Below are 21,959 nucleotides of genomic sequence, written 5' to 3'. Positions count from 1 at the left end.
TAATACAGAAATGTGGACCTTCTGAAAAGTATGTTCATTTATGCACTGATACTCGGTCGGGACTTTAATCCTTTTGCATAAATTACTGCATCAATGCGGCATGGCATGGAGGCATGGAGCCTGTGGCACTGCTGAGGTGTTCTGGAAGCCCAGGTTGCTTTGGATGTGACCTTCAGCTCGTCTGTATTGTTGGGTCTGGTGTCTCTCATAGATTCTCTATGGGGTTCAGGTCAGGGGAGTTGGCTGGCCAATCAAGCACAGTAATATCATGGTCAGCAAACCAGTTACTAATAGTTTTGGCACTGTGGGCAGGTGCCGAGTCCTGCTGGAAAAGGAAATCAGCGTCTCCATAAAGCTCGTCAGCAGATAGAAGCATGAAGTGCTCTAAAATCTCCAGGTAGACGCTGCACCGACGCTCGACTTGAGAAAACACACTGGACCAATGCCAGTAGATGACATGGCAACCCAAATCATCACTGACTGTGGAAACTTCACACAGAACTTCAGACAACTTGGATTCTGCTCCTCTCCACTCTTCCTTCAGACTCTGGTACCTTGATTTCCAAATGAAATGCAAAATTTACTTTCATCTGTAAGAGGACTTTGGACCACTGAGCAACAGTCCAGATCTTTTTCTCCTTAGTCCAAGTAAGATGCTTCTGACCTTGTCTCTGGTCCATGAGTGGCTTGACACAAGGAATGTGACACTATCAAATTTTTGTATTATAAATTCTTTATTCTAATATTTTGCGATACTGGATTTTTGATTTCTGTGAGCTGTAAGCATTAATCATCAAGATTAAAACAAACAAAAAAAATCACTTTATGAGTAATGAATCTATAATATATGAACGTTAAACACGCAAATAATCGGTATCAGTTAAAAAAAAAAAAAAAAAAAAAGAATATCGGTCGATCTAGTCCTAAGGAAAGTCCTGTTCCTCATGACATTATAACATGTGTTATCTAGATGATTCAGACATTCCCTGGTGGTTTTATGAGCCTGGGTAACTGGCAGATTCCCTTGTCATGCATAAGTGTTGCTGGCTTGTTGAGGAAGGTCAGCTGGAAGGTTTCTGGTTTCTAGGGGTTTGTACAGCACACCTGATGTTACCCATGGTTCATAGAACCACAGTGACCTATGGAACTAGCGGTTCCACACCCTCAGCAAAGTAATAACAGAAAACTTGCATTTGGATTTTTACATGTGTTTGTGTACCTGTTTCATGTGTATCTCTTGTTTGTCTGATATTCCATTTACAGCCTCAATTTTCTCACCAACCTCACTCAAACCTATAACACAGTCAGTCCACCAGTCTCTGGTATGGGTCGAACTGGTGAGGTTGAAGTTGAAAAGCATAAACCCTGCCCAGTATTTTACGCCTTTAGACAAGATATTTTGCTCATTTGAAAAAGTCCTCAGACCCGGTCAGTAAATCGGCTTGATGCGTTATCAAGCTTACGCATGTTTTTACAGACTCAAATTGAGTTTAGTAAACTAAGACCTCAGTGATGATATTATGTCTAGGATATTCAGCGTTAAAGAAAATAAAGAAGGTTTCTATCAGCTTACTTTCTTTAAAATTCCTGATAACTTTAAAGTGCTGTTGCTATCATTGTTGTGGGAATTAAATAATCAGACTAGCGAGAGTCTCAAATGTATATGATCTAAAGGAATGACAAAGCCAAAGTGTGTGTGTGTGTGTGTGTGTGTGTGTGTGTGTGTGTGTGTGTGTGTGTGTGTGTGTGTGTGTGTGTGTTAGAGAAAGCGAAAGACAAAACACATACATTTGTATTCTCTTTGCTTTCCAGTGAACAGATTCAAAGCACTCTTTTAAAAATGCTTTTGCCACTCTTGGGGTTGATACTTCATTACGCTGATCCTTCATACTTGCCTTGCATTCAGGGACAGGGGGGGGACAGGAACTACACAGTTTGATCCCTGGTGAAATGAGATTTACTGTCTCAAATCGAACAGATTAAGTAAACCAATTTCGGGCTTAAAAAAAAGTTCGCACTGTGTGCTTTTATCATGGGAATATTCACAAAACAAAAGGACAATAACTCAATTTAAATTTCAATTTAAAGCAGCACTGAGCTGTACTGATGATGATTAAAGCTGAAGACTATTTTCAATTTAAGCTGTTTAATAAACTCACTAAACGATGGATCCAGCTTTCTACCATACCCTGGTGTGATAGGTTTGAAAGTTTATCTAAATCTGGACCATTGTGGTTCTCTTTTCTGAAGTTCACATTTCTCACACATTTCTTACACAGAAGCATGTAAAATGTAGACATCCCAGTTTTCCCTGAGACTCCAGTGTGTAAATCAGCACGGCCTGATTTGTGTTGATGGATTTAGTTGATGAACAGAGAAAAGGGCCTAGTTGTATTTTCTAGGGAGCCGAGTTATTTCTTATTATTCTGTAGTAAATGTTTGTGCTTCAAGGACACACCACTGCTCTCTGGACAGATTGGCTGTTTGTGAGACACACACACACACACACACAAAGCACCCAGACTGTTAATAGAAAGAAACAATTCAGTTTTTAGGTATTTCAGTCAAATTAAAACAACAGAGGGATATAAAAAGCATCAACAGCATCAACAATGGGCACGTGAGCATCAGAACTGGAACATGGAGTAGTGGAAGAAGGTGGCCTGGTCTGATGAATCACGTTCTCTTTTACATCATGTGGACGGCCAGGTGCGTGTGTGTCGCTTACCTGGGGCATCTTTCAGCAGGATAATGCGCTCTGTCACAGTGCAAAAATTGTTCAGGAATGGTTTGAGGAATGACAAAGAGTTCAAGGTGTTGACTTGACCTCGAAATTCCCCAGATCTCAATCCGATCGAGCATCTGTGGGAAGTGCTACAATATTAGATGGGTGGTTTTAATGTTACGGTTAATCAGTGTGTGTGTATATATATATATATATATATATATAGGCACCCTCGGTAAATATGAGCAAAGAAGGTTGTGAAAATTTGTCTTCAGGAATGGTCTCCAATCTCTTGCCATGTATTCTCCAACCTCATCAGGCATTATAGGAGAAGACTCAGAGCTGTTATCTTGGCAAAGGGAGGTAGCACAAAGTATTGACTAAAAGGGTGCCAATAATTGTTGCACACCTTTATTTAACAAATATATATATTTTTATATTTACCTCATTTATAACATTATTTGTTTTAAATATTTAAAAATTCTAAAACCAATTTATTTCCAATTTAAAATAAAAAATAAAAAAACTTTTTCAATGTGGTCTCAGACAAAATCTTTCTACTTTTCAGGTATTCATTTTTTCACCACAGCGATAACAGGATTTATCAATGTGATGGATAAGCAGGAAACATAACCACATGGCCTAAAACCTTAACTTATAACTGTGCACTCTCAGATGCTCTGTTTACACACACACACACACAGACAGTAACTCGAGCTCAGGATCAAACTGTGAGGGCAGCATGGTGGTCACGCGTCACAGTTTGATCCTGAACCTAGGTTACTCTCTGTCAAATAGACATATTCTAAATCAAAAGGAAGATTATTGTATGGACCAGCTACCTGGAGAGCAAAATCCAGACAAAAGATATACAGTGAGCAACTCATCTCAGACTGCACATGAAAAAGAAAGCTAAAAAAAAAAAAAATAAAAATTACCCTACTGCAATTGTACATATTTAATGCCACGTCAAATGATTAGTCTCTTGAGGGGAAAAAAATTACTTACAAAGTACACATGTAAGATCATTTACTATACTGAAGTGCCAAGTATTTGAAAGCAGCTGTGAAGCAAATATTTCAAAGATAAAAATAACTGTTCTAAAATGTACTAATACTGAAATATTATAAATAATCGAAATACCTTTAACCATTTAAGGTTATGGAATTACAGTGCTGTGTAAAAGGCTTCGGGACCCTCGTTTTTGAAATACAAATTTTGTTACAGAAGTTTATTTTATGACTTCTGCATTATTGAGTCTGCATATGAAAAAAAAAAAAAAAAAAAATTTTAGATTTCCAAAAAAAAAAAAAAAAAAAAAATCAATGTTACAGAAAAATGCCAATGAAGAAAATAATAACATAATTACACAATACACCACTTTTCAGACAAAAAAAAAAAACATCATAAAGTTTAAAACATAATTTTACCTGCAAAATAAGAGGCAAGTGTGACAGGCAAAGTCTCAGTAGATGCTCAGTAGAACTTACCAGCTCATTTCATTATAAATCTGCACAAATTGTACTTGACACTACTCAAAAACAAGCCAACATTTGTCACACCAGATATTGACTTTTTCTCAGTTTATTACTGCTTACTGCTTTATAGTATTTGATGCAGTGTGTGGCGTATGGTCTGAGCACTGACAGGCTGACCCCGCACCCCTTCAACCTCTGCAGCAATGCTGGAGCACTCATACGTCTATTTCCCAAACACAACCTCTGGATATGACGCTGAGCACGTGCACTCAACTTCTTTGGTCGACCATGGCGAGACCTTTAAAAATGTAAAAATCAGAAAGTAAGGCATAGTCAGGTGTAAAGAAGCACACAGGTTTTTATCTTGAATATACTCCTGAATCGCCAGGTTTGTATTCCATCTTACTTTCTTGGTGGATGATGTCGAACCGAACGAGTTCTTCTGTCAAGTAATTCAACCAATAAATAAAACACAACTTGTGCTGTCGTAGTCAAATCGTCAAAGATGGTGTGGTGTGATGCAGCCCAACATGAAGCAAAGTACCGTTACCACCCTAAAGTTGATTACTATGTATAAACTATGTGTTTTATTCCTCTTACACTACGGAAATTTGCCAACAGTTCTAATTATTTCATTTATTAATCAATATCATACTTTTAACCATTTGTAGTTTCACTTAATTTTGTGGAAAATCTTAGAGACAAGTTCATTCCTGTTATCACTTACACTGTAGCAGCGACAGTCATTTCCTCCCTCTTTATTTGCTCTCTCTAGAAGTTAATAAAACAAAAAAACAATGCAGCTGGTCATTAGGGTGACAGATGGATAGCGCAAAGTCCTCAAGTCTTTAAACTCTCTCATGGAAAACATACTGACTGTTACAACATCCTGACTCTAGAGACTCCTTCCGTAAATGTTAAGTACCCGTCTCCTAACAGAACACTTCAGCATGTCAAGATACAGCCCATTTTACTTTGTATAATAATAGCACGTTTTAAAATAAATGTATTATTCGTCTCGGATTATGTGGCGCATTCACCGTACAAGTCCCTGTGAATTAGTTACTGTAGAAACGATAACGTATTAAATCGAGAGCAATAAGTGTGACACTGAAACACTCGGGCTACAGTCCCCTTTGCTGCGCCTCTGACACCAACGTCTAACATGCAAACCATACGTGATCTTTAGAACATAAAAAATGCAGCTGGTTCAGATGAAGACGTTTGTCCTGCTGCTTATAATTTGATGGGTGTTTTTGAAGGCAAAAGCATCCAGAACATCAAACCATGAGAACATCCAGCTCCACGTTTGAGCATGTTTATTGTTTTGAGCTTACACTGCTTTGTATTGGGGGGGGGGGGGGGGGGGTTTCTTCAGTTTTACATTTTTTTTTACATGTTTTTTTTTTTATCCTAACCCATCTGACATCTCTTTGTGTGTCTGCCTGCCTGTCTGCCTGGTGTAGTATAGTTCCATGAATTTACATTTATACTTACAGCATTGATCAGACGCATTGTCGTCTCCATCAGAAACATACCCTCTGATGCTAGTACAAATAGTTCAGGGTCAAAGAATACTATTAAGCAAAAATGCTGTTAGAGAAGAGTTAGTATAAATGTGTAGAATACCACAATATAAGCTGTTTTTTTTTTTGTTTTTTTGTTTTTTAAATTGCTCATGTAATGTTTTGGTCGAGATTTCATTTCTAATGCCAACTTCAAATTACTGTTGGATGTCTGTATGTCAATCCATATATTTAGAAAGATTTTTCTTCTTCCCGTATTGTCTGTTTTAGATAATGACATATTGTAAGCAATTATATTGAACGCTAGCTTCTTACTTCACAAAACTAAACAAACTGTCGTTAGAAATCATTCATCATGATGTAAAAGCACAAAGGATTACAGTTTTCGCCTTGTATTTTCAAGCAGGTTTGGTCCACAGTTGGAAAGGAAGCTCTTGTTGGCAGTATCGCCCCCATAACACAACACCCAACACCCTCTACACACCAACCCCGAGCAGAATATATCCATTATATTTGAGCGTTTTTCTGACAGCTTTAAAGCTTTTGTCTTCTCATCCTACATTTGTTCTTACCTTCTCCTGTGTTTCTCCATCTCGCTTACCCTATCTACTCTGTACTGTACCTCCAGCAGCACAGCCCTATCCACTTTACCTAATCAATTACTACCAATTACCAATTGTAATTTTAAGCAAGACTTTGGGATGGGCTGATTATTTACATTACCTGCTTCCAAGAAATTCTCCCTGACCTCTGGCTTTGCTCTTGCCACTTTATTAGATCTGTGTTTGACCCAGATTTGGAAGATAGCGGTCTTTTAAGCTCTACCTCAAGGGCCTTGTTTGCTAAAGGACTTGTACTTGGAATTCTGAAATGGAAAGTCTTATGGTTCTACACAAAAGCTTCCCACAGGTGAGAAAAACAATGAATCTTTAGGCAGTCATATTCATTTATAGCATTTGGCAGAATCCTTTATCCAGAGTGACTTACATTTACCTCATTTATACAACTGAGCAGTTGAGGGTTAAAGACTTTGCTCAGGGGCCCAGCACTGGCACCTTGGGAGGGCTGGGATGTGAACTCACAACCTACCAATCTGTAGTCCAACATCTTAACCACTGCCCACTCTAGCACACTATATGGAAGAGTACACTGAGGAGGGTCCAATAGGTGGCACTCTGCCGAACGGCAATTGCACTAGAAGGCAGTCATGTATAAATACCCAATCTGTTGAAGTCTGCAGATTGTCTGTGAGATGATTCAATAAGAGTTGATGTTTTAGACTGCAAGTAGTAGAAACATTTTTTTTTTTTTATTGCAGAATATTACGTCTAGTTTTTCTACTGTACGTAAGTTAATATAAATTATACATTTGCAGGGGGGGGAAATGCTGATTGCATTTCTTGGTTTACTTTGTTAGTGTAGAACACCAAACAGTGAAAGACGGCAATATTTATAATCATATGTAAATCCCTAAAGACAATCACATTATACTTATTATATAAGTATTATAGAAGAATATCATTAAGAATGCAATATCATTCATTACAGTTATAGTATTTAAAACCGTGATATCAAACCCAGTGCATCTGAAATATACACCAAATCTGTTCATGTAGCATGTTTCTGTGCAAGGTATTGGTAAGGTATGGTTTTCCCAATAGGAACTAAAGGTTTTTTCCCCAGTAGGAACTACAGGATCTACATGTAGTATATTGTATATTGTATACTGTATGTTTGAACACTAAATCATGACTGTGATGGCAATGCATGGACTGTAAGAAGAATGTTCAAGGATGTATCAGGCCAGAAGGCTTGATGTGTTTCATGTTTTGGTATCTTGTTGGGGACCAGGATGTGTGTTTTGACTTCATGGGGACATTTGTTGATTTCCTTGAGAAAAAGATATCTTGTTTGGGTTTTCAAAAAACGGAGGTTAGTGTCAGTGGAAGGTCCTTACAAGGATAGTAAGATGTGTGTGTGTGTGTGTGTGTGTGTGAGTGTGTGTGTGTGTGTGTGTGTGTGTGTGTGTGTGTGTGTGTGTGTGTGTGTGTGTGAGAATGAGTGCCAAAAGTGACACATAGTAAAGAGCTGCGTTACTTCTTTATGTATTACTAATTCTGAGCACATGAAAACACACACACACACACACACACACACACACACACACAAACAGTGGTATAGTATTGACGTGTTATATTGTAGCTAAATACTGCTATCATATATTATTATACGTAGACAAAAATTATGTCCTGAGGTTTTTGTCCCAACACTCACTCACATCTCCATCATATCCATATCCAAGCATTAAAATGCACACACACACACACACACACACACACACACACACACACACAGATATGTGCACAGCCCCATACACGCACAGATGATCGCTCTCCCTCCTCTCTCTCTCTCGCTTTCTCTCACTCTCTCTCTCTCTCTCACACACACACACACACACACACACACACGTGCTCTCTCTCTCTCCCTCTCTTTTCTCAGTTATTCTCTCCTCTCAGGATCAGTCCATACCTCTCTCTGTCTCACTCACTCCGTAATACCAGTGTGGGTGCATTACTGAGTGCAGAGGAAGTGTGCAGCTCTCCTCCTCCTCCTCTCTCTCTCTCTCTCTCTCTCTCTCTCCACTTGTTTACTCTGTATGTCCCACACACTCCTAACTGCTTTTTACTTCACAGCTGCTGCAGCAGTAGAATGTGTGTGTGTGTGCGTGTGCAGCAGTGGACTGTCTCTATCCGGGCTGCGTGAAGAACACGTTCAATATGCTGCACGAGGCTGCAGACTGATTCTCCAAAGAAAAAAAACAAACAACCAAGAGGAACACGGGCTCCAGCATTATTCAGTCATGGGTAAGAGCACATTTCTGCTTTGTATTAAAAAAACAACTTTTAAAAAAAACTTTGCTTCACTTTATTGTGTGTGTGTGTGTGTGTGTGTTGAGTGTTTGTTTGTTTTTTCACCTCTGCTCCAAGCAGATTTAAAGACCTCGTGCGTACCACACATTTTTGCCTTACATTATAAATGTTGATGCATTATTTGTCATATTGTTGACATGAAGCATCATTTGATCTGCTTAGTAATCAGTTTGTTGGATTATTTGCTTGCTTCTGATCCAGTCACTGGCTTAACTTAAGTAAACAGAGCTTAGAGTTTCCAAGCTTTACTACTGAATGCTCAAAACTGTATTACACATATAATGATGCCTCGACAAAGCTTTGTGGCTTCCAAGGTACAGTAAGGACGTGTTTGATTTTGCATATGTATGTGGACATATGCATTTACATATTGCTGTCTTTGTGTGTCTGTGTGCGTTTTCCTCTCGGCATGGATTGAGACTGGAGATAGGAGTAGTGCGAACTTAATGGGAACACGAGTATGGAGAAACAGAGCCTTGAATGATGAAAGCGGTTCTTCCAGAGCTGTTCAACTTCACCCGTTTGTGTCCACGCTAGAGAAACACACACTCATACCAGAGACACCTGAGACACTGTAGACGCACACAAATCGCAATGTCTGTCTGAAACCCTGTAAATGCAACGTAGCGAATACGTCGTTTATTGTCCAGTGCCACAATCAACCTGACACGAGACACCCAGGAGAACGCAATCGGCTCTCAGAAAACCCCAAAAAAGTTGCCTTTTGTTCTGCAGATTATGCTAAACTTGGACACATGAGCAAGTGTAGAATTCTGAAGAACCTGCGTTTGATCCGTGTCTAGATGGCTTTCAACGAATTCAGTTGAAATTCTGCGTTTGATCCCAGTTTAATCACTGCCTCTAATGAATCTCTGTATTCAGCGAAGACTAAAAATCTGTGTATGAAAGAGATATTCCAGGTAGTATGGCAGAGCCTGTTGTTTGTCTGTGTTTTAATGTGCAAATGAGAAGAGAAGAGCCTTCTGAACTAACATCAGATGACAGATGACTGTTGTCTCCTATAGTCCTCTCATGTGATAGCCACTAGAGCTCATCAATAAGGGATTGCCATTTAGGTTTAAAGGATAAAGAAGACCTTTCGGGGTACACGGAGGCTTAGCGGTTAGTATGTTCGCCTCACACTTCCAAGGTTGGGGGTTTGATTCCTGTGTGTTCTCCCTGGGGTTTCCTCCGGGTACTCCGGTTTCCTCCCCCAGTCCAAACACATGCATGGTTGCTTGATTGGCATGTCTGTAGTGTATGAATGGGTGTGTGAATGTGTATGTGATTGCGTCCTGTAATGTCCCTGTGCCCCATGCTCCCTGGGATAGGCTCCAGGTTCCCCGTGACCCAGCAGGATAAGCGGTATATAATATGTATGGATGGCTGGTTGGAAAACCTTTCATTGCCACCCTCTTTCTATGATTTTTGCATGTCGTTTTTCGCTGGAGCTTGATCTTGTGCACTGTTCAAATAACGAACTAAACTAAATCTGTACAGCCCTGAAGACATCAAAACCAATTATACAATCTATATTATTTATATGACTCTTTGATATTTTATCATATGGTAGAAGTCAGCGTTATGATCCTCATGTTAAAAAAAAGTGTACTTGCATATTAAACCATTTAGTTACTGTACTTCATACAGGGATTTGATCTGTGGCATGTGAGAAGATTTTCTGTTTCATTAATCTAATCTAATCAGTGCAACCTGGTCACACTGAACCAGCTGTTAAATGGTAATTCCTGTCTCTCCTGGATCTTATTACATCTTCAATAGCATCTCTACTGCATCTTTGTTCTGTTATGTTTATTGAGTGTTCTAGATGTTTTACCAGTTGAAAAGTTGCATGGAACTAGCACAGCGCATGATATGATAGCCGACGCCGAATTTGAGCACAATTGAGATTTAGCCCTTTGTAGAACAAAAAAAAACAAAAAGAAAACAACAAATGAAATTAGAAGTAAGTATCAGTTTGCGGAGTGGTTCTGCCATTAGCAGTCCAAAACAAACTCCAGCATGTTTCCTGGGAGCAGTCCGGGTCAACACACTGAAGAGGATGCACTTTAAGATGAAGTGAGAGTAGTGCTTTCTCCCAAGGGTTCTTTCAGACTCTGTGAATCAGACGGGGCTTAATGCACCCGCAGTTCGGCCATATACTTTGAGACTTTTTAAAGGACTCCAAGTTCAATTTTCCCAAGCGCATTTTTCACGTCATATTTATTCAGGCACAGACCCTTCTGAAACATTGTCCAGTCAGGACGTGTGGAAAAAAAAAAAAAAAAAAAAAAATCTCTCTTAGAATTAGGGCCCAAATTTAGGCGACTAATTTTAGGCATGGCATGTCATTCCTCTTAGGTGAGAAATGCATTTAGGAAGGGAACAAAAGCACAGAGGGATTAATAGGAGTAATATTTCAGCCATCATACTAAAACAGCAGGAGGATTTGCCTCCAGGAACGAGCGAGCCATAACAAAAAAGACCTTCGCTTCAAACCTCTTTGAACCTTCTTGGAAAAAAAAAAAAAAAAAAAAAAGTCAGTCGTGAGAAAAGACTTTCCTCACCACGCTTTCCCGGTAAGTGATTGTAGTAGTTTGATGACGTATCGTATAGCTACAATCACAAATGCAGCTCGGCAAACAACAGTCAAGATGCCATTTTCACAGACTCACCTACTGTGATCAGTGGAATATTGGAGCTTTGTTTTGGGTCACTGTGGTGAATAGCTGACTCGAATATGAAGAACACTCTGCTAATGTGTGGCGCATTAGGGTTAAGACGCCATCCATTTTTCTTGCATTAGTAAGAGCCGATGAGGTGAACAGAGGGTGAGAGTAAACAAATCCACTCAGATAGGCAATAAAAAGTCATTTTGATGAGAGAGGGAGAGAGAGAGAGAGAGAGAGAGAGAGATTTAAGTGTAATAGGAATCATACAGACAATGATATTTCAGATTTACTCGACTAGATTATCTTTATTCTGTACTTTTCGCTTTGCTGATCTCTTAAGCCTCACAACCTCGCACCGAACTCGAACCACGATGATCTGGAGGTAACCGCTTAAACATGATTTGCTTTGCCTACAAAATAAGAGTTTGTTAGCTCTTTGGTTTTGCAAGAACTGTGCAGTGGTAACAATAATATTTAAAGAAAGGACGACATGGCATAAAAGATGTGCTACATCAAATGCTTCTCCACTAGGTCTGCCTGACACTTATCTCGAACAGATACACATCTGAGGGTATTCCCAGTGTAATCCCTCCTACCGAAGGCGCACTGTTGATGAAAACCAGAGCGCTAATATTAATTGCACACTGCGCAGAGCATTTCATCGGTACATGTTGATCAGTGTTTCACGTTTAAGCGTGAGAGGCTAGAAGATGTCAGATATTTCCAGGAACTGCATTTAGTTTGAGAGACGGACGGAACAAATACGAGCGAAAGCATGACGTTGAAAGGAAAATGTGTGTTCGACTGTTTGTAAGGTCATAGTCTAATAGTCATAGATACTGTATACAGTACTGTTTAAGCACTCTTATGTTTATGTCGACATTTTCAGCCGTTTATAATGTGTGTATTCGGATGAACGCATGAAAAATCTCTAGTGATTCATGTGTTTCAGACAGACTAGATACCACTGCGTATGTCCATCCAAGACATGGACATCCCATAGACATCCAAGACTATTAAGGAGATATATCACCTGCTCTGGACCTTATCTGTGTTTGGCCGAATGACAGTTCTGATCCTTTTATGTTTTGTATTGTAGCAATCTTTGGTTGCTTGAAAGCAGAGAACATCCATTATACTGTGTTCTCCCACTTTGCGGTTGCTCTCGTGCATTGTTGTTTCAAGTTTAGGGGGTAAACAGTGACTTATTCAAATTCAGAGAGACTTTGCGTGCAGCCCTGCGGATGTTTTGAATCTAGATGGGCTTTTTTGAGCTGCGAGCATGTGGCAAAACTGTGGAGGAGCTGTTTGATAGGAAAACACTGAAGAGGGACACTGTCTGTGTGTTTAGGAACACTTGTGTGTGTGTGTGTGTGTGTGTGTGTGTGTGCGTGTGTGTGTGAGAGAGAGAGAGTTGCTTTGTCTTCTTATGATAATGTAGAGACTTGTTTAAAAATGATCATATTAAATGTTAATGTATTAATTAATTTATTCTCTGTAGCGTAACTGCATGACAGATAAGGAGGACTTTATTATTACCTATACTTCTTTTTAGGGGGGGTTATGTGGGTTCACGCCACTGTCATCCCGGTTCTTGGTTTTCCTCGTCCATTCCTCTCTCCTCGATGCATCTCTAATGTTCTTACCCTTTCCTCTATTCTTATTCCCTCCATTCCTCAGCACTCTTTCTGTCTCTTTGTCTGTCTGTTTCTTGTTCAGTCGTGCACACATTTCCAGTGTGGCCTTGAGACAAGGAGCAGACAGTGTTTTGTCCAGCATGTGCACAGCTCTCTTCGGAACACTCCATAAATGCCATTTTGCATCCAAGGACACGCTAATGAAAGAGCTGTTTAAAGAGCCTTAAAGTTCTTCTTCAAGGAATAATTCATCATTCTTAGCTCCTGGGTAAAAAAAACAAACAAACAAAAAAAACGCCCTCTTTAATGGAGAAGCCCTCTTTGTGAGGTTCTGTATAGAAACTTACAGGGTTCCCTCAGTGGCACAAACCAAAGAACCTTTTTTTAAATAAATTTTAAAAATGTAATAAGTATACCGAAATTGTTTATGCTGTATTCAACACACAGAATTGGCAGATAAATGGCAGATTATTTATGGAATTTGATGCATTAATTCTAGATTGTAGCAAAATTATCTGGCATGAAAATAAGAAAATTTAAAGCTTGAAATGAACCAAGGATAGATAAATTTACAATTGATTAATATAATCCATAATCTGTAATAATCTCATAATTAGAACTATTAGATACATTTTAAAGATATTTTCACTTCCATCCATCCATCCATCCATCCATCCATCCATCCATCCATCCATCCATCCATCCATCCATCCATCCATCCATCCATCCATCCATCCATCCATCCATCCATCCATCCATCCATCCATCCATCCATCCATCCATCCATTTTCTGTACTACTTATACTGGATATTTTCACTTGTTAAGACTGGATTAAAAAAGAAAATGAAAAACAATTGTTTAAATCTTCATACATAGGGTGCATTTTAAATACAGCCAATATTATAGGTACAGTAAATGAGACAGGCTTTTCACTGTACTACTACACGATACCAAAGACATTTAATAGTTTTGTCGTAGTTGGAGGTTAAATAAGGTAGGATCACTTCAGTGGAGTTTAAATGCTAACCTACATGTAGCATCAATAACAGGATCGTAATCAGAAAACCAACTGACTGAGAGGGTGTCTTAACATTGCTCAGCCTTTGATTGGGAGACAGCGTTTGTTCAGAGGCTGATGAATCAGTTCTGGAAATGATTTACATAGTTTTAACATGTACAAGTTATTAACCCATGAACAGTCCCACAATTAAATACTTGAGGAAATGTGTATATATATGTATATATATATATATATATATATATATATATATATATATATATATATATATATTCCATTAATTCTTATTAATTGGATCACATTTAACAGCACTTCAGTGATTTATTTATTTATTTTTCAAATTCACCCTTCAGATTAGGAGTCATGGACGTCTACCCGCCGATTGAGTTGCCCGTTTAAGGGAACTGTAGAAGTGTCTATTGACCACAATGGACCAGTAGTAAGGATTTACTTTTACAACTAAAAACCTTTTATGAATTCTGATTGTAAACCTTTCCACGTGCCTAAATATGAAATTACAATGAAATATTTGTAGGTATTTAGACTTCAGCACACTAGATAGGATAAGATTACGGCAGTGGCGGCTCAACGGTTAAAGCTCTGGGTTACTGATCAGAAGGTTCAGAAAGGCTTGAACCCCCAGCACTGTCAAGCTGCCACTGTTGGGCCCTTGAGCAAGGCCCTTAACCCTCTGTACTCCAGGGGCGCTGTATCATCTCTGACCCCAACTTCCTAACAAACTGGGATATCCAAAGAAAAGAATTTCTCTGCACTGTAATGTAGATGTGACAAATAAAGGCTTCTTCTTATTATTATTATTATTATGACCTTATTTTTATTATGACCCATTGTCACCTTCTATAAGACTATCAGCTTCATGGTTGAGGCATGGTTGACATTTTCATCACACTAACAATATTTTCACTATATTACACTTCCTGCACTTACTATATCACAATATTGTTCTATACTACCTGTACTGAATTGTTTTTTTTTTGTTTTTTTTTTTACCTCTATAAAACACTGCCTTACAGATGCTGTTCACTGTTTAAAAAAGAAAAAAAAATGAGCCCCTGATGTGACGCCAATTTGGCCCGTCGTATCCAGAGTTCAAACTCGAGTGTCTTGTCTTCTTCACCACAAAAGAGATCATAATCACTGTAGTTAAAAATAAAATACTTTGCTTTCTTTATCTCTCGGTGTGTTTCCAAGGTAACAGCGTGCTGCGGGTCTCGTGTGCGTGGAACATTATTGTGTGCCATTTGTTTGTGTTTTCTCCTTTTAGCATATAAAAGCAGAGGGTTGGTTTGCATCCGAGACACACAGCAGATGTCCAAATTCACAGCGGACCATGAGGTACTAACAGGCCAAGAACGAGCGCTGCAGAAATAAACACTACCAGAACTCTACTCTTGATATGAATACGATCCTCTAACTTATACTGACCTTTATTTATTTATTTTATTTTGGGTTTTTTTTTTTTTTTTTTTTAAATTGACCAATAAATGAAATCTAATTGATTTATTAGTAAAGCTGCATAACTTCAACGAATCTTAATTTGCCAGCCTCTCCTGTCACTTTTCTTACTTTTTGGTGTTTGTGAGATATAACAATTTGACCAACAACTGACCACTGTGTAGGCGTGAGTGTGAGATGGGATCATTAGCTCGAGGATTTCTATGTTCTTCATGTTTATTACTGCTAATGAGTTTCCTTTGAGAGCTTTAACAGGATGATGGGGGTGGCTTGGCATGGTGATGCGTTATGACAGACAGTCGACTCGGAGTGCAAGGGTTGTTAGTGTAGCTGTAAACTGAACACAGAGCCACTGACAGTGTGGGGTTAATGGAGGGAGTGATAGAGGAGAAGGAAATGATTGACACTTACTCAGAGAGAGAGAGAGAGAGGAAGAATGGACAATGAGATAGAAAGATCCTCTGAGCTGCAGTGAGAATACTACTCATTAAAACTATTGCATCATACCACTCCCTTATTGCCACACTGTCTTTCTGTTACACACACACACACACACCTTCTCAGAGTGACATGAAGCGTACAGCATGCATTAGGCAGTAGATGTCCCTTGTGGAATCACTCACTGTCATAGAGGAACACACATCTGCTTTTCTCGCTGAGATGTTTCCCATCAAGGGTTTGTGCTCCACATGTATCTGAGGACATCTGCTCAGACGATTTTATTTACTTCTACTAGTACATCAAACTCAGAATCCCTGCCGAGGCATGCTTGTCTCCCGTCTGATGTTTCTACATCGTCAATCATCAATTATCCCAAATTTATATGAAGAGTTTTATTACAATACGCAACCACGAGCTCCACTTCTCTGACACACTGCAGACAAGTATTCTATATTATATTCCTTCATTTTATCAGTAGAAAACTATCTACTCAACGATTTTTGTAGGCCTATAGAAACATGTCTGGGTTTTTTTTCTCTTGCTAATCCCATGGAATTATTCATACACTTACCGACCCGGCCACTTTAATAGGAACATCTGGGCATCCGTAACATTAATTATCCAAATCAGCCAGTCGTGTGGCGGAAGCGCAACGCAGATACAGGTCAAGAGGTTCAGGTAATGTTCACATCAGACATCAGAATGGGGAAAGACAATGTGATCTCAGTGACATTGACTGTGGCATGGTTGTTGGTGTATGGGTATTTCAGAAATACAACAGTCAAACACAATGGTCTGTAGAGTTGATGGGAGCGATCAGGAGGAGCTGAAAGGAAGGCCAACTCAAATAATAACTCTTTACAAATGTACTGAGCAGAAAAGCATCTCAGAATGCACTAAATGTGTTACATTGAGGTGGATGGGCAAGAACAAGAATCTGACGCTACAGTGGGCCTTGAAACTGGACAGTTGAGGTTTTTCCAGCTATCTGGTTTTGTGAGCCTGTGTATACTCATATTCCTGTTTGAGGCTGACAGGACTGAAACCCAGTGTGGTCTTCTGCTGTTGTAGCCCATCTGCCTCAAGCCTCAATGTGTTGAGGTTCTGGCTGGCTTCACCCTGTCTGGTTGTTTGAAGTCATATGATGAGCTGAGCTAGCTTGAGGGTTGGGAGGGATTGGCAAATTCAAATTAAAAAGGCACTTTGCACATTAAAATGAAGGAAATAAATACATAAATAGAACTGCCTTCCATTACAATACTGAATTTAAATACGGAAAAGTCACAAATGCATGCTGTTAAGGACAGTGTTATGAATTTAAGAAGATTAAAATGGTTTAAAATTCACTGGTTGAGCTCTGTTTGAGTTCGCAGTTCTCACTAGGGCAGATCTTCACTTTCACCTCTTGTATTACCTTCCTTGAATACTTTACGTTTTTGTAAAGATGTAAAACTATTTAGATAATATAAATCAAATTTGTAAGGGGGCACAGTGGCTTAGTGTTTAGCACGTTTGGCTTACACCTCCAGGATTGGGGGTTTCCTCCGGGTTTCCTCTCCCAGTCCAAAGACCTGCATCATGCCTTGTAGGCTGATTGGCATTTCCAAATTGTCTGTAGCGTGTGAATGTGTGTGTGTGTGTGTGTGTGTGTGTGTGTGTGTGTGTGTGTGTGTGTGTGTGTGTGTGTGTGTGTGTGTGTGTGTGTGTGTGTGTGTGTGTGTGTGTGTGTGTGTGTGTGTGTGTGTGTGTGTGCCCTGCGATGGGTTGGTACCCTGTCCAGGGTGTCCCCCGCCTTGTTCCTCGAGTTCCGTGGGATAGGCTCCAGCCGTAAAAAAAATTTTAAGTCAATTTAATATTACGTTGTTTTGTTGTTGTTGTTGTTGTTGTCAGAGTTTTTCTCACATTAGCTAAATACAGCTCTCCGACACAAAGCTTTAACTCTGCAGAGATGTACTCTCTGTTACTATATTTATATATTTATTTATGTATCTATCTTCGCAAAATCCTATAAAGTATTACGTGGTAAGAGTTTTATGGTTCACCTCAGAGAGTGAGCTTTTCTTTGAACTGACTGGGTGGAAATGGAACAATAACGGTATATGTGTTGGGAAAGAACCATAAAAGAAAATCATCTTTTATGTTTGCCTCTACTCTCTCACTGTCTGGGAATAATGTATCTGATAGGTAGGAGTTTTCTTGTGACTGGAACCATTGTTCTCTGTTTACAGTCTCTGTGTATTCCAGAGCATATCAGCTCAGAGAAACCACTGGGATTCTCATCATTGCTAACTAAAAGCTCGACTTTACTTTAAAACCTCTTTAACTGTCATGTTCACTACTTAGCAATGGGTGGACAGTTGATCCAGTAGTAACTCTTTATCACTTTTAATGTTAGTAGATTTATGATATAGTAATATAGTTGTCGTTTTTAAATGCACAAGATATGTGGTGTATGTGTGCACAGCTGTGAGTGTGATACTGTTTTTTTTTTCCTTTCACCTGGTTGTTTAATATATCATATTTATTAGAGGAATGAAATCAAGGGCCATGAGATTTGATGTCAAATTTCTCTCTTTTTTTTTAATTAAAACAAGTCACCTTGTCCCAAACAAAATATACGCTGTAGCTAAATGTTCTAGAAAGAAATGAATTTGGTGTTCGTTTTATTTTCACTAGATTTTTAAATGTTTGAAATAACCTGATATATTTTATTCAATGCTCATTATTTGGTTCATTATTAAGCGTGGATACAAAAGATCGGATGAGATGTTTAATATACGTCACTGGTTGAAGGGGTGACAGGTGAAAACCAGCAAATTACAGTCATTTACCATGAGGGAACATTTACATACTCTAAATATTAAAGTAAACAATCTTTTAGGGAAGTGGACACTTTTGCTTATTTCAGACTAATATAGATTTTTAATAAAGTAGAAGCAGATCATTACTCTTACTTTACACACACACACACACACACACACACACACACACACACACACACACACACACACACACACACACACACACACAAATGCCCCAAAGGTCTCAAATGAGAATTCTAAGGAAGCTCAACATTTTTTTCCCGCTCATTAAATATTGTCATTACATGGCTAAGGCTCTCCTCTTCATCCAGGCCTGCAAAATTTGCAGTAAGCAAGAACTTTGGGCTTCACACCAGACTGCTTCTTGTTCATGCTTTTCTGGTTTATGTGGTTAATGTGGACAATGCATCTGATGAAATTCATATAAGTTCAACAATATTATCAAAGTTACTTATTCATATTTACAGAACTTTTATAGAGCTCATTTCTTCTCATGTCTGAACCAAAGTCGGATTTTGAAGGAAATTACATACATATCTAATAGTCGTTCTTTTATCGGACTATGTTTATTCCATCTGGCACTGAAGGAAAAGCAAACACTAATACTAAAAATATACCTTGCCACTGTTGGCACCTTGTCATATAGCAATCAGAGACAGTTCAGATGGTAATACAAGGCAAACATCCAGATCCCAGGTGTGTTAACACTGACTTCATCAACTGACTCCATCAACTGCTGCCAGCAACAAGCTGTGACAGTTACTTTTGTTTGCTGATAAGCTGAAACAGCTGTGTATCTAGTAGTAGCCAGACTTAGCAAGCGAACAAATCAGCTAGCCTAACCATTTAATTGCAGCAAGTTACTTTAAACAGGAGTTTCCTAACTGTGAAACCTCAACCTGTTTTGTGGAAGCAAATTTATGGCCCCCAGAGCTTGTTTTAACCAGACCAATACAACTCCGCTTGTCCATGAATGCATACAGTACAAATATCAAAGCATCCAACGGTGTAAAGTCAGCCTCACAGCCTGGTGGGGTTTTATTTTCCTCTATATGTAACATTTGTCAAATGTACTGCATCACTGCAATCTTATCATTCTCCAAGGATTTAAGAAGTGTCTTAAAAAACAAAGTTTTATTGAATCCTGCAAATTTTTAGACTTATTCATATTTAAATCTGTTTGAACAACAAAATTACAGATAAAGAATTTCATTCAATAGTTCTTGATAATTGCTTCTTTAAAAAACAACAACAACAACAAAAAAAAACAGTATGTACTGTACACTCAAAAAATTAATTCATTACTCTTACTTAATTTAATCGAAGAACGTTTTTACACAATTTAATTTAGTTCATTCAAAATAAATCAGTTTAGTCGGGTCAGCACAATTTAGTTGGTTTAGGTCAAATTCATTTACTCTAGTATGTTTAATTAATTTACTAGAGTAAATTAATTACTATTACTATTACTATAACATTTGTCAAACTAAATTTTCTTATGTAGGCCCAACTTATTTATTTTTAATTAATTTACTCAGGTTCAATTATTTTTCACAATGTATATAATGAACAAATAAGAAAAGACTGGTGTCAGTACTGATATTAGTAGAGATCACTGAATGTCCACAGCCGAAGCTCAAGCGCCACTCTTCAGCACAAAACACAGAATTCAAAAACATTGCAGAAACTCCTTCAAATGTCCATCAGAACTGAACCTTAAACACTAACATGCCTTTCCCTTTACTGAAAAACACATAAAATAACACTTAATCCCTAAATTTACTCTCCTAATGCAGGCCCTTGCAAAGCATGCTGGATACTACAGATCCACTGCCCAGTTGGTTATGTCAACAAAAATGATTCATGTAGTTTGAACACAAATGAATTAAGTAAATTTTAAATATATATATATATATATATAAAAGTTTTAAATATATTAGGGGGATTGAAAATTGTGTTACTTTAGCTCATTCTAATCAATTAAACTGAACAAGAGGCAATATATATATATATATATATATATATATATATATATATATATATATATATATATATATATATATATATATATATATATATGTACTCTCTCTCTCTCTCTCTCTCTCTCTCTCTCTCTATATATATATATATATATATATATATATATATATATATATATATATATATATATATATATATAACATTTACACTATTGAAAAAAACTGTCTAATATAAATAGATTTGATTAAATCAAATGAACTGATTGATCTGAAATGTCATTTTACTACCATAAAACCACTTCTTTAAAAAAACTAAAAAAAAAAAAAACTAAACACTTTTACAGTTTCCTACAAATTATTTAAAATCTATCAATTTGCATATAGTAGCAACATCACTGATAAATGATTTTATAAAATAGGAAACACTGCTTCATGTCATTGTAGTGAGGCCCTCTATTAGACCCTCTCTTTATTTTAGTTGGATGCGTTTGTGAGCTGGTTGGTACATTCTCAGGACAGCCGACATTAATAGGAAATGCTCAGACACTGCAGATGTGAGCTGTCTGAAAAGGTCAAACAATTATAGACCCCCATTTTGGTCAGGTAGACAGAATAATGTTTTTTTTTCCTAACAGGAGAAATTATTTGAACTAAAGAACGGTTCCCTAAGCAACCTGACAAAGAAAAAATATATATATACCTGATGTCATGTAGTTGTAAGTCGAAGCACCTGGTATAATCTTGTGGTATAATCTTGAAGACTTTTTGCCAGTCATCTGATGGAGTTCAATAGTTCAGATGAGATGCAAAAATTCTTAGAGGTCATAGCGAGTTTCAGACCTGTTGACTTACAGCTACTAGACAATTTAATGACCTGGATGACTGAGCTGGAGTACCTTTATTTTCTTGGCCAGAGCACAGCTGAGCTAAATGTTGGCAGAAAGCAAACTACAAAATATATTCCTGGACTAAAGCTGAGAGAGACAGAGTGTGGTAATGATCATACAAGAATGTTCTTAAACATAACAGGTATAAAACAAGCGGTAATTGTAACTACATGGAGTTTAAATAAAGCTGAAGTTGTGTAGAACTCTGTTTATACTTAAACTGCTGAATTGCTTCTCTTGTGTTTCTGAGCTCTTTCACCTCGTCCATCATATTATTAACCTTTCTTCGGACTCTTTAGGCTATATATCAGGAGCAAGTTATTGCCTGTACACATGCAGTATACTGTATGTCTTTGTTTCTTTTTAA

The 21,959-nt window shown here is 38.0% G+C and overlaps 1 protein-coding gene across 2 annotated transcripts in view; it reads left to right on the top strand.

Annotated features, from left to right (window-relative positions):
- The first annotated feature begins 8,160 nt into the window (after positions 1–8,160).
- The window catches only part of shisal1a (shisa like 1a), a 42,732-nt gene continuing 28,933 nt past the window's right edge, over positions 8,161–21,959 (top strand). Inside the window, exon 1 of one of the 2 annotated variants that reach the window (XM_017494710.3) lies at positions 8,161–8,593. The gene's annotated coding sequence lies outside the window, so the exon portion shown is untranslated. The remainder of the gene's footprint in view (positions 8,594–21,959) is intronic. The other variant, XM_017494711.3, reaches the window with a different exon arrangement.

Source organism: Ictalurus punctatus, chromosome 19 (assembly GCF_001660625.3).
Source record: "Ictalurus punctatus breed USDA103 chromosome 19, Coco_2.0, whole genome shotgun sequence".
Taxonomy (NCBI): domain Eukaryota; kingdom Metazoa; phylum Chordata; class Actinopteri; order Siluriformes; family Ictaluridae; genus Ictalurus; species Ictalurus punctatus.
The sequence above is the reverse complement of the archived record's forward strand: the minus strand, read 5'-3'. Positions and strand labels throughout refer to the sequence as shown.